This window comes from Gossypium arboreum, chromosome 2, assembly GCF_025698485.1.
Source record: "Gossypium arboreum isolate Shixiya-1 chromosome 2, ASM2569848v2, whole genome shotgun sequence".
Lineage (NCBI taxonomy): Eukaryota > Viridiplantae > Streptophyta > Magnoliopsida > Malvales > Malvaceae > Gossypium > Gossypium arboreum.
This window is the reverse complement of record NC_069071.1, coordinates 5,334,164-5,347,852: the sequence shown is the minus strand read 5'-3', so window position 1 is coordinate 5,347,852 and position 13,689 is coordinate 5,334,164. Positions and strand designations below refer to the sequence as shown.

At 35.1% G+C, this 13,689-nt stretch overlaps 1 protein-coding gene across 2 annotated transcripts in view; it reads right to left on the bottom strand.

The window, feature by feature from the left end:
* LOC108466949 (chaperone protein dnaJ A6, chloroplastic-like) overlaps positions 1–13,689 on the bottom strand; it is an 81,165-nt gene that overhangs the window by 66,930 nt on the left and 546 nt on the right. The gene's annotated exons all lie outside the window — the stretch shown is intronic.

The following is a 13,689-nucleotide window of genomic DNA, read 5'->3' as shown; positions in this document are numbered from 1 at the left end:
AATTTAGGCATAGCAAGACTACTGTATACCCTACTTTGATCTAAATTTAAGCTGCCCTTTTAAGGTTTTCAACTTAAATCCCTTTTGGTCTCAAGGCGCCCTTTGCGGGTTTTCTCCTTGGCCTCTCCTATTTCTTTTTCTTTTCTTTTTTTTTGTGTTTTTCCCTTTTTTTGAAAATGCTAACTGTGATTAAATCTGAATTCACCAGATTGGGCAGGTTCTTGCCATCTGTCTCGGTCAATATCAATGCTCCTCTAGGAATGCTTTCTTTACTACATAAGGTCCTTCCCAATTTGGGATCCACTTTCCTCTAAAGTCCTTTTTATATAGAAATCTTCAATGCCAGGTCCTCCTTGTGGAATTCTCTAGGACGAACCTTTCTATCGTAAACTCGCATCCTTCATTTTTGGTATGTTTTGACCATGACGGGTAACTTTCAACCTCTTTTCTTCAATTAAGTTCATTGAATCATTCTGTTTCATCCAATTCTTGACTCAATCGAAGCTTGGAGAGAAGGAATCTCGATTTTAATATCGTTTTTATCCCATAAACCAACGAGCAATGTGTTACCCCAACGAGTCATGGTCGACGTTCGATAAGCATAGAGGGTAAGTTGTAACTTCTTTATGTCAATCTTTAGAAGTCTCGATCGCCTTTCACTATGATCTTTGTTTTTTTTTTTTTGGGTTTGATGACTTTGTAATATTGGCATATGAAGTGACCTTCACCCTCCTCTTAAAGTAATTGACAACTGCCAAGATGAATCAATGTATATTAGTTGAGAATGACCTGATAACATCCATGCCCCACATAGAGAAAGTCTGTGAAAAAATGAATGAGGCACATGAATTTTGTCTCACTAAATAGCTAATGCAATCCCTTTCCATAGTGGATCAACAGTATCCAAACCTCATAATTAGCGTGGCTACCGTGAAGCTATTAACATATGTCCGTCTAACACCGTATAGATATTTTTATCATCTACAAGTCTTAATATCTCGGGTATATCTTAACATGATCACGTAAAAACCTCTTTGATTTCTTGGAATAACTCAATGACAATTCGTTTTGTCTTCGTGGTAATGCAGGTACCAATCTTTACCTCTTGCTTATAATGTCCACTGACCCTTTCTAGAGTAGGATCTGTTTTTCATATTGTTCTACAATACTTAACAAATCAGGAGATAAGCTACAATCTCTGGCATCTTCAAAGTTTTGAGATCCGCTTAAACACATATCTCACACTAAAAGGGAGTCAGTTACAGCGTTGCTCCTATCCTTGATATCTGGGGACCTATTGTAAGTACAAAGGCATATTTCCAAAGAATAAATGATTTTAAGGATGATTATTTATATGATATGATCATGGATGAAGAATAAAAAAAAAATATTTAGAAGATAGTCCAAAGAACAAAAGAATATATATTATGAAATGGAAAAAATGAAAGAATATTTGCTCGACAAGATGCATTTTATTGAAATAAAAAATTTTGGACACAAGCCTATGTCACAAAAGGATTCTTATTGCTTCTAGGCTTAAAGCAACAAACGTGTTTTGAATATTACTCTAGATTAGCTCTAAAAATATAGTGATCTCTTCCACAGTCTCATTGTTCAAAACATTCCCAAGTATACAAGGATATGGAAACCTTTATTTCCCGATTCTCTCTTTAGATATGTCATTCAGATTCCCCAATATTCCTTCCTCTTTTAACTTGTTTAAGGCATCGCAACCTTTTTGCTCCCTCTTTCAAATATTACATTTACTCCATTGTCAGAGCGATTGAGGAGTCATCGAACTTCACAATTCCCATGTTGATGAGCCTTTTGACTACTCTTTTGAATGAGGTGCAGTTCTCTATCGAGTGTCCTGCAATGCCTGCATGATATTCACATTAGACACTTGCATCATGCCACTTGGGGTAGGGGGTAGCAACGGTTTTAAGTAGAACGGGGATACAACGTGCGCATTGAATAGAATTTTGTACAACTCCCGGTATGTTATGAGAATTGGAGTGAACCGGAGCTTCTCCGTGCTTTGTTTTGTACTGGGCTCCTGTCTTGGCGAAGCTTGCTGGCCCGTGGCCATCGCTCTCGGTTGATTAACCGTAATCGGTTTTACATAGCCTATACTCACATTGCTGACCTCATTTTCTCTTTTCTTCGGGGCTGACTTCCTGGTGCTTTCCCCAGCCTCTATCTTTCCGCATCTTATTGCATTCTCTATCATTTCACCGGACATCACTATGTCCACGAAACTCTTAGTTGCGCTGCCCAGCATGTGATTAGTGAAGGGGGCTTTCAAGGTATTAATGAAGAGCATGGTTGTTTCTTTTTCTAGCAGTGGTGGTTGGACTTGTGTAGCAATTTCCCTCTACCTCTGAGCATATTGCCTGAAACTTTCACTCAACTTTTTCTCCAGATTCTGTAACGTGATCCTATCAGGTGCTATGTCCGTCACATGGCCATACTACTTCATGAAAGTCTGTGCTAAATCCCTCCATGATTTGACTTGGGTGCGATTCAGCTGATTGTACCATTTGGTCAGCAATTTCATCAAACCGTCACAAAAAAGTGAATTAACAACTGATCATTATTAACATGACCAGTCATCCTTCGATAAAACATCGTGATGTGAGCTTCAGGGCAGCTAGTTCCATTGTATTTTTCAAACTCCGGCATTTTGAACTTTCGAGGGAGCACTAAATCCGGAACCAAGCTGAACTCCTTTGCATCTATTCCACACTGATAATCAGCGCTTTCCAGTGCTTTGAACTTCTCTTCCAACCATTTATATCGGTCTTCCAGCTGCTTTGGGAGCTCTCCTTTTGTCATTTCTACCTCTGTCATGTTATCCAGATCAGGGACACCGGGATTCACTGGATTGTCTCCGGAGCCTGAGCCTGTCGGAAGTGTGTTAATGTTGAAACTTCAGCTTGATGCTGAGGACCAATGTTGACGGACACCCAGGGTGGATATGCATTAGGTTGTGCAGGGGTATTTGTTGGGGCAAAACCTGGTAGATTGTGTAACACCCCTTACCCGTATCCGTCGCCGGAACAGGGTACGAGGTATTAACAAATTATAGTATATACGATTAAATAGAACCCAAAGAAAAATATGGCGTGCAATTTGATCATGAATCATTATAACATATGCCATTAACAATACAAACCGATTTCAAAGGCTTCGTACAAAATGATTAGTTTGATACTATAATTAGTATTTTAAACCTAGACAATTATGACACGTAACAAAATAACTAAGTCTGCTATACATGCCATATTTCAAAATGTTGAGTTCAAATACCAAGAGTATTGATAGTGCGGGCGGATCTTCAACGATCTCTAACTCCGTGCTAATGGATGACACTATAAGACAAAGGAGAGAAAAGAAAGTAAGCTTATAGCTTAGTAAGTAAGTATATAAATAACAAATAAGGAATCTAATATGTTTACAACATAACTCAATTATATCATATTTTTAATTTTACTATTTACTCCGGTTTGATCAAGCTGTCTCTCCTGTGTCATGATCACTAAATAAATCATAACTCGAGTTACGAAACTCAAAATTCAAATTCGTAAAATTTCCCTGAATCTAGACTCATAAATATTCTTACTAAAGTTTTTTTAGAATTTTTTGTTCAGCCAATTAGTACAGTTTATTAGTTTAAGTTTCCCCTGTTACACAGCTCAACTGATCTGACCTCTGTTCACTATGAATTGAATTTATCTCAGTACACAATTCAAATAACCATGAAACTTCTTTCATTTAAAACTAGACTCAATAAGGAATTTATACATATAAACTATATTTCTTATTGTGTTTTGTACAATTTTTAATGATTTTTTAAAGTTGGAACAGGGGATCACATAGTCATCCTGAACAAGTCACACACAATTGTAAATATCTAAAAATATAGAATTCCTTTGCTTGCTATGTTTCTTTTATATGAAAATAGACTCATTATGATTTAATTTCACATCTCATTCAACCTCTAATTAAATTCCTTCTATTTTTGGTGATTTTTCAAATTCACATCATTGCTACTATCCAAAACAGTTTTAGTGCTAATTTCACTCTTTCACACATTCTTTGTACTAACCTCATTTTAACTTATATATATATTACAAATCATTTTTACCACATTTCACACATCGCGAGTATAGGCCCATGATTACAATTTCACCACAAAGCCATCCCGTTGAACAATTCGGATTAATCCTCGATACTTGATGGTTTCAGCACACAGCCCCACCATCATATTTCATTTAATTCGGCTCTCTTGTACACTTGGTGAACACTTAGTACCACTCATGTGACCTAGCCAATTTGTCCCGTAGCTCTCTTGTCTACATGGTGTTCTTCACTTGGAATCACGCATGCGACCTAGCTACATTTATCTCTCCCGTAGCTCTCTTGTCTACATGGGATACATCCCGTATCACACATGTGACCTAGCTACTACATAGTATCTCGTAGCTTTCTTGTACACATGATGTGCACTCAGCACCATACATGTGACCTAGCTACGCTCCCTCTATTTTATTCGATCTTTCCGAATGTTCAACCGGGATCTCTCTCTCTATTTCTTATTTCCATTCTTCCAATAGTCGATTTATACTTCAACATCAGCTAGTATATATATATAATAGGCTGAAATATAAGAATGTAAATGAAATTAATGTGTTATTTACATACAAACTTACCTCGGTGCAAAATATGAGAATTTTGCAATTTAGTCCAAAACTTTCTCCTTCCCCCGTTCGAGGTCGATTCCACGCCTTTCTTGATTTATAACAACATATTTAGCTCATTTAACACTCGAACTATTTATTTTAATCCAAAATCACATTATACAAAAATTACATTTTTGCCCCCTAACTTTTACAAAATTACGATTTTTCCCCAAGGCTCGGAAATTTAATTTCAGCCCTTATTCTTATGTTTAATGACCTACTGATCATTTTTCTCTTTTATGGCAACATCAAATTCTCACTCTAACACATAGTTATGAACAATAGGTATTTTTATCGATTATCTTTGTTTTGCTCGTTTTCGCTAAAAATCACTTAGAAAAGATCGTTCTCCTAACTTCAAACATTCATATTCTACCATCAAACAACAAAATACATGCCTATCATTCATGGGTAAATTTTTAAACATAAACCCTAACTCAAAATAATGGTAGAAATAGGTAAACCGAAGCTACGAGGATTTCAAAATGTGAAGAACATTAAAACGGGCTTGAAATCACTTACTATGAAGCTTGAAAGTTGAAGAAACCCTAGCTATGGAGGAGAGAAAATTTCGGCAGCAACTAGTGAAGATGATGACCAATTTTGTGTTATTTTTTCCATTTTATTTCATTTAATATACAAATGAAAAAAATGCGTTACTACTAAACTTTCCAAAAATTCCCTCCATGTCCAACTTTTGTCCATAACTTAGGAATTGGTCAAATTTCTATTTAAGACCTCCTAGTTAATATCCCAAAGCAATTTCATACTAAAAACTTCTAAAACACGAGTTTTACAATTTATTCAGTTTAGTCCCTAATCTCAACTTAAGCGCTCAATGCATAGAATTTCATCATGAAATTTTCACGAAATCATGAAATCATATCATAAACCGCAAAATAATTATAAAATAATTATTTCTATCTCGGATTTGTGGTCACAAAACCACTATTCCGATTAGGCCTTAATTCGGGTTGTCACAATTCTCCCCCCTTTAGAGATTTTCGTCCCCGAAAATCTTACCGGTAAAGAGGTTCGGGTACTGTTTCCTCATAGCTTCCTCAAGTTCCCATGTAGCCTCTTCTATCCCATGTCTGTGCCACAATATTTTCACTAAGGCTATACTTTTATTTCTTAATTGTTTAATTTCCCGAGCCAAAATCTTTATTGGTTCCTCCTCATAGGTCATATCCGGTCAAATTTCAATTTCTGTTGGAGAAATCACATGTGAAGGATCAGAACGATAACGTCGTAACATTGATACATGAAACACGTTATGAATTCTTTCTAACTCTGCCGGTAAGGCAACCGATATGCCACTGGTCCAATCCTTTTAGTAATCTCGTACGGCCCAATAAAACGCGAACTCAACTTGCCTTTTCGGTTAAATTTCAGAATCTTTTTCCATGGTGATACCTTCAAGAACACTTTATCACCCACCTGAAATTCAATTTCTTTTCTTTTTAAATCTGCATATGACTTTTGTCGTCTAAAGCAGCTTTCAAGCAATCTCAAATTACTTTTACTTTCTCTTCGGTTTCTTTACCTAGATCAACTCCGTGAATCTGTTTCTCACTAAGTTCGGTCCAATATAAAGGAGTCCGACACTTGCGACCATACAAGGCTTCATACGGTGCCATTTGTATACTTGACTGATAACTGTTATTGTAGGCAAATTCAATCAAAGATAGATATTTCTCCCAACTACCTCCAAATTCTAAGACACAGCATCTAAGCATATCCTCAAGTACCTGGATTACTCTTTCCGACTGACCATCTGTTTGTGGATGAAACGTGGTACTAAAGTTCAATTTTGTACCCAAAGCTTCTTGTAACTTTTTCCAAAATCTCGAGGTAAACCTCGGATCTCTATCGATATTATAGACATAGGTACTCGTGCAACCTCACAATTTCAAAGAATATATAATTCACTAATTTATCAAGTGAGTAATCGGTACGTACTGGTATAAAGTGGGCTGACTTTGTTAACCTATCAACCACTACCCAGATAGCATCCTTCTTTTTAGGAGTCAAAGGCAAACCGGTTATAAAATCCATGGTAATCTTGTCCCATTTCCATTCAGGCACCATTACCGGTTGAAGGAGTCCTGAAGGCACTTGATGTTCACTTTTACTTGTTGATAGATCAAACACTTGGTTACAAATTCGAAATGTCCTTTTCATACCGCCACCAATACAACTTCTTTAAATCATTATACATTTTTGTGCTACCGGGGTGAATCGATAAATGACCACCATGCGCCTCATGTAATATTTTTCGAATCAATTCATCGCTTTTTGGTACACATATCATGTCTCAAACATCAAACAGTCGTCTGGTCCAACTCAAAAATCTGAGTCGTAACCTGATTCGCATTGAGTTCTCTTGGTTCGCAACTCACTATCGTTCTTTTGAGCATCACAAATCAACTGGAGAAATAATCGTTTAGCCCTCATCTCTGCTAAGATTGACCCATCATCAGACAATGCTAACCCCGTATTCATGGCTCTCAAAGTAAAAAGAAATTTCCTGCTCAAGGCATCAGCAACTCCATTTGCTTTTCCCGGATGATAATCAATCACTAGCTCATAATCCTTTAATAATTCAAGCCATCTCCGCTGTCGCAGATTCAAATCCTTTTGATTCATCAAATACTTCAAACTTTTGTGATCAGTAAAAATTCGGCATTTTTCACCATACAAATAATGTTGCCAAATCTTCAAGGCAAAGACAATAGCGGCCAATTCCAAATCATGTGTAGGATAGTTCTTCTCATGCGGTTTTAACTGTCTCAAAGCATAAGCTACCACTTTACCCTCTTGCATCAACATACATCCAAGGCCTGTCAATGATGCATCACTATAAATTACGAACTCCTTCCTTGGCTCGGGCTGTACTAAAATTGGTGCTTCAGTCAATCGTGCTTTCAACTTTTCAAAACTCTGCTGACATTTATCAGTCCATTCAAACTTAACATTCTTTTGCAACAACTTAGTCATAGGAGGGGCAATCATCGAAAATCCCTCAACAAAACGTCTATAATACCCGACCAAGCCTAAAAAGCTTCTAACCTCGGATACATTCTTTGGCGGTTTCCAATCAACGATCGCAGAAATCTTGCTTGGATCCACTTGAATACCATCACCTGAGACTATATGTCCCAAAAATCCGACTTCACGAAGCCAGAACTCACTTTTACTAAACTTAGCAAATAGTTTCTTTTCTCTCAAGATCTACAATATGGTTCTTAAGTGTTCGGCATGTTCAGACTCATCCCGAGAATAAATTAGAATGTCATCTATAAACACTACTACAAACTTATCCAAATATGGCCGAAAGATCTGGTTCATCAAGTCCATAAATATAACTGGAGCATTTGTTAACCCAAAAGGCATCACAAGAAACTCATAATGTCCATACCTGTCCTAAAGGCAGTTTTCGGCACATCCGACTCCTTAACTCTCAACTGGTAGTAACCAAACCTCAAATCGATCTTTGAAAACACTGTGACCCCCTTTAACTGATCGAATAAATCATCAATCCTCGGCAATGGGTACTTATTCTTTATAGTCACCTTATTAAGCTGACGGTAATCAATCAAAGTCTCATTGAACGATCCTTCTTCTTTACGAACAATACAGGAGCACCCCAGGGAGAGAAACTCGGTCTCACAAATCCCTTATCTGTTAACTCTTGCAACTGAGCCTTCAATTCTTTTAATTCAGTTGGAGCCATTCTATATGGAGCAATCGAGATCGGTGCAGTACCCGGCATCAAATCAATGGCAAACTCTATCTCTCTATTCGGAGGCAACCCAGACAATTCCTCTGGAAATACATCTGGAAACGTACAGACTAGCGGTACTGATTCAAACTTCAGTTGAGGCAACTCAGTATTCATTGTAACACCCCTATCCCGTAACCGTTGTCGGAATAGGAAAGGGGTAGTACCAGACTTGTAACTCATGTCGGAACAGTAAAATTTTTAACTTTTTCTTGAAATAAAGATCATTCATCTAGATAAATTCTAAATACAGCCAGGGATAAAATTTAACTTCTATAAGTACACATTCAAAAGATGCCATTTTTGCATGGCTTATATACATTAACCAGAATATTATTCTGCTACTAGTTTATTCTATACATGCCATAAAATAATCCAAAATATAGCAGTACCAAACAGTGGATAGTGATAGTGAGACGAGTTGTTGACGATCCCCAAGCAAAGGCCAAATTTGATAATCTATAAAACAGAGAAACGTAACAAAAGAGTAAGCTTTCAAGGCTTAGTAAGTCTTAAGTAAAACAATTAACTTTGCTGGATTAAATTCATTTATAACTTACACAAAATCCAAGTGAAGTCTCGATGGGCTTAATAAGCCTACACAAGTACATAATACATACCTGGCCAACTTAATGTGCTGATCATCCGTAATTGTTGATTTATTACTAAGTCGCTTAAGATTAGGCCTTACACAAATCACGTTTTGAAATGTCAAGATATATCACCATTCGGTCAAATAGATTAAACCCTATGTATGCACATGTAATTCATCTATTTCATCCAAATTTAAGAGTATATACCCCTTCGCATTTAAAAACATCCATGCTACTTTTAGTTTAATTAGTCGAACTAAAACATAACACTATAATCACATTCGGTTTCCATATTTGGAAGCACATATTCATGTTTTCATCTTACATAAACAATTTGATAGAGTCAATACTCGTTGAATATAACTTATAACCATCTCATAAGTGATTCCCCAAGTACATTTGTAATACAAACGAAATCGAGTTCACATAGCAAGTAAGTATCACTTACCATATACTTAACCTTTGTACACTTACCGTTTCCATAGTTACCAATTACCAATTCAATCTTTCAATACCTCTAACCACTTAATCATATGCACTCATTTGGTGCACATACATAATTGTATATATGTATTTAGGAGCTTAGTTCTTTAGTTCATATTCACATTAATATTTCAAATAATCAAATCATGACAAGTATTAAAGTTTCAGATACGTATATAAAGGACCAAACATATTCCTTATCACATATACATAAATGACCAAACATAATCCATACCTTGTATTTGCACATCCTGCGAATACAACTCAAATTAGTAAATTTTATGAAACTAATTAAATCCTTATCTTAAAGATATACAAATGGTCTTGGTTTGAAATAATTCAAGGCACTTAGCCATAGCCTCGCTAGGTTTTAAAAAATCCGAATCCAGTTACAAGATTAAGCTCGGGACTTTAAGCCGGATATATCATCGAGTTAATTCACAAAGTTGTATACACATCGATTCACATACCTTCGATTTTTCCAACACGGAAACACATTAATAAGGTATCACTTCATTCGAACTTATTCGTATCTCAATATAGCTAGTCTCATTTCACAAGAGCCATTAGGCCACATCACGTAGTCAGCGAGTCTTGACCCAGATACTTTCCAAATTCCATGTATATTTAATCACATGTTACCACATTTCACACAAACTATAATCATTGTAATTCATTAATCTCATTCGAATATAAGCATATAGCATGTACCTTATCTTCATGTCATAATATCATTCGACTTTAACACATATTTATATATATATATATATATATCCCTTTCAATAAACTTCCAACTAAATAAGAAAATACACACATGACTCACATTCTTCTCATGACAACCATTCGGCTAAACAACATATAAGTCACCACACCTTCAATTTATAAAACTATCAACACATATTACATATACATTGCTTACGTTTATAAAATAGCCATTCGGATAACTTGCACACATTTAAATTTTAGCCATTTTGGCCTCACCACCTATATATTTATCTTGTACATCAATTCAGCAATAGCTTATAAGCAACTCAATTAGTTTCATCAATGTTTACAACAAAATCATAGATTCACTACAAGCTGTTTTCTTGAGCAACAATCATTAAATTATTTGTAACTGGAGCTACGAAACTCCAAATGAAGTGCCGTAAATTTTCCCCGAAAATAGACTCATATATCTTCTATCCATAAAATTTTTAGGATTTTTGGTTTGGCCAATAAAAACCAGAATTTTCTTAAAGTTTCCCCTATTTCACTGTTTGACTATACTGACCACTCTTCACTACGAATCAATTTTCTCATTGTACAGATTTCAAAATATGTTCTTGTTTATTTCATTTGAAACTAGACTTGTTAAGGAGTCTAAAAATATAAATTTTATCTTATAAAATTTTTGTACTATTTATAATGATTTTCTAAAAACATAACAGGGATTTTGATTCATTCGACAACTGTTACACACAACTTTAAATATCTCTATAGGAAATTCCTTTGCTTGCACTGTTTATTTTATAAGAAACTAGACTCATTGATCTTTGATTACAGATTTTATTTAGTCTCTAATTCCACTGCAAAAATTTATGGTGATTTTCAAAAATCACGCTACTGCTGCTGTCCTAAGCAGATTATTACAATCTGCTCTTAAATTTCCAAGTCCAAACACTTAAGAACTTACCATTTGAGTTTAAAACATATCATCATATATAAGTACTTCTTATTATCACATACAAATCATAATTTAAATATCACTTTTCTAATAACCAATCGGCTAAGGCTCATAGAAGTAACTTATTCCTTATCATTTTGCTATAGGTAATTACACCAATTCATAGTCCCATCTTTACCCGTATTCCATATCATTCTTCATTATAACTAAACTTATATGCTAGAAACTTATTTATTTCAATATGTAATTCAAGTAGAACCATTAGGTCACATTTTATTTATTATGTTCATATAAATATATATTATCGTTTATCAAATCTTAAGCTAAGTTCCATTACTCAAAGGCTTACCTTAAGTCGGATGAAACGGTTCCAAACGGCTACTCAATACACTTTGTTTTGCCCTTGCTTGATTCTCCTCCTTTGGGTTCTTGAGCTTAAATAAATAAATTAACTAGTTTAATTACCTTGCTAGTTATTTATATCCCATAACATTAATAGTTTCATATCAAAAGAATCATACGGCAACATTTGATTTTTATTCACCTTATGCTTTTACTAACTTTAAGCCATTCTGCTATTGATCACCTAAGATCCAATTACTATAATTAACCCAATAAATATTTCAATAAAACACACATAAATATTATATACACGGCAACCACCCTTGTTAATTACTCATATATATTTTAATAATTTTCGTTTCATCTTACAACCATTCTTGTTCAAAACATTAGAACCTTAACTAAAACTTATAGATTGTCTCAAGGCCGAATGCATTCTTACTTCCAAAGTAACATAGTTTATGATATATTTTATTTCAAGGTACATATTCATAAATCAAATTTAACCATATAAACCAATATCACCCACTTGATCAATTATAGAGAATTAAAGTTAATATCACAATGTGTACCCTATATGGCCCATTATACATAATCAAATTTAACATCATCTATATATTTACTCATATGGCCGAGTATACATACCCCCATATAATATCATTTTCATTTCATTTAACACTTAATTTCCACCACATAAACACTTGGCCAAATAATCCTAAACTAGCAAAACTCCACATTTGTTCATACCATCTTTTAAATTCACATATATCTATTTAGGTAGCTCATATTTTCCCCTTTCTAATATTTCTATCGAAAACATCAAAACACTATCCTTTTAGCATTTATCCAATAATACCGTATGCACAATTTGTCACCAAAACTAAAGAAAAATCAACATATGGGTTACAATAAGAGCTTGACTACTAACTAGATTCTCATAAAAATCAATAGAAATAACATGAACTCCTACCTTATTTAACCTCCAAGATAGCCGAATGCCCTAGACAAATTTCTTCCTCTTTCTCTTTTGTTTCGGCTTTGCAAGAAGGTAAGGAAGATGAACACACTCTTACCTTTATTTCTTATTTTATTCATCTTTTTCTTATAAATTTATTACATCATTTGCCAATTAAAATTGTTTTTTAATTTGACTTAGTGGAATAGCATCATTTCATGGCCAGCCACTACATGCTTTAAGGGTAAATTGACATGCAAACCCAAGCTTTCTCACTTCATTGTTTTTGGATCCTTACAAATTACCTACCATCTTTTCTAAATTTTTCAACTAAGTCCTTTCAAGAAAAATTTACATTCCTAAGACTAAATTGAAACTTTTAATTTTTCCTACGTACACTATCACACATAAATATATGCAACAAAAATTAAAATGAATTTTTGTGACTCGGTTTTGTGGTCCCGAAACCACATTCCGACTAGGGTCTAATTAGGGATGTCACATTCATTACATAAGCCAGATAAGCTTCACACCCTTTCCTCATGTATTTCTGTGCAAACATGTGCGAAATCACCATAGGCAATTTATTTGATTCATCTGTTTCAACCCACAGAATTTCTCCATTTTCACATTTCAACTCTAGTGTTTTTTGTTTACAATCTACCTTGGCATCATACAATGTCAACCAGTCCATTCCCAAAATAACGTCGAACTCATCAAATGGTAACAGCATCAGATTAGCCGAAAAACAGTGACCTTGAATCATTAATGGGCAATTCTTGCAAACCTTGTCAACTAGCACATATTGGCCTAAGGGGTTCGACACTTTAATCGTAAACTCAGTAAACTCAACAGGCAACTTTTTATTAGATACTAAATTCATGCAAATATAGGAATCAGTGGACCCGAGATCAATCAATGCAATAACAATAGTATCATAGAGAGAAAATGTACCAGTAATGACGTCGGGAGATGATGCATCCTCTCGGGTACGTATGGCATAAGCTCTAGCAGACGCTCTAGCTTCTGATCTCGCCGCTGAATCTTTCATCGCAGTTTTACTGCTAGTCCCACCTCTAGTATTTCTCGGTGGTCTACCTCTGCTAGAGGTGGTATTCTGTCTA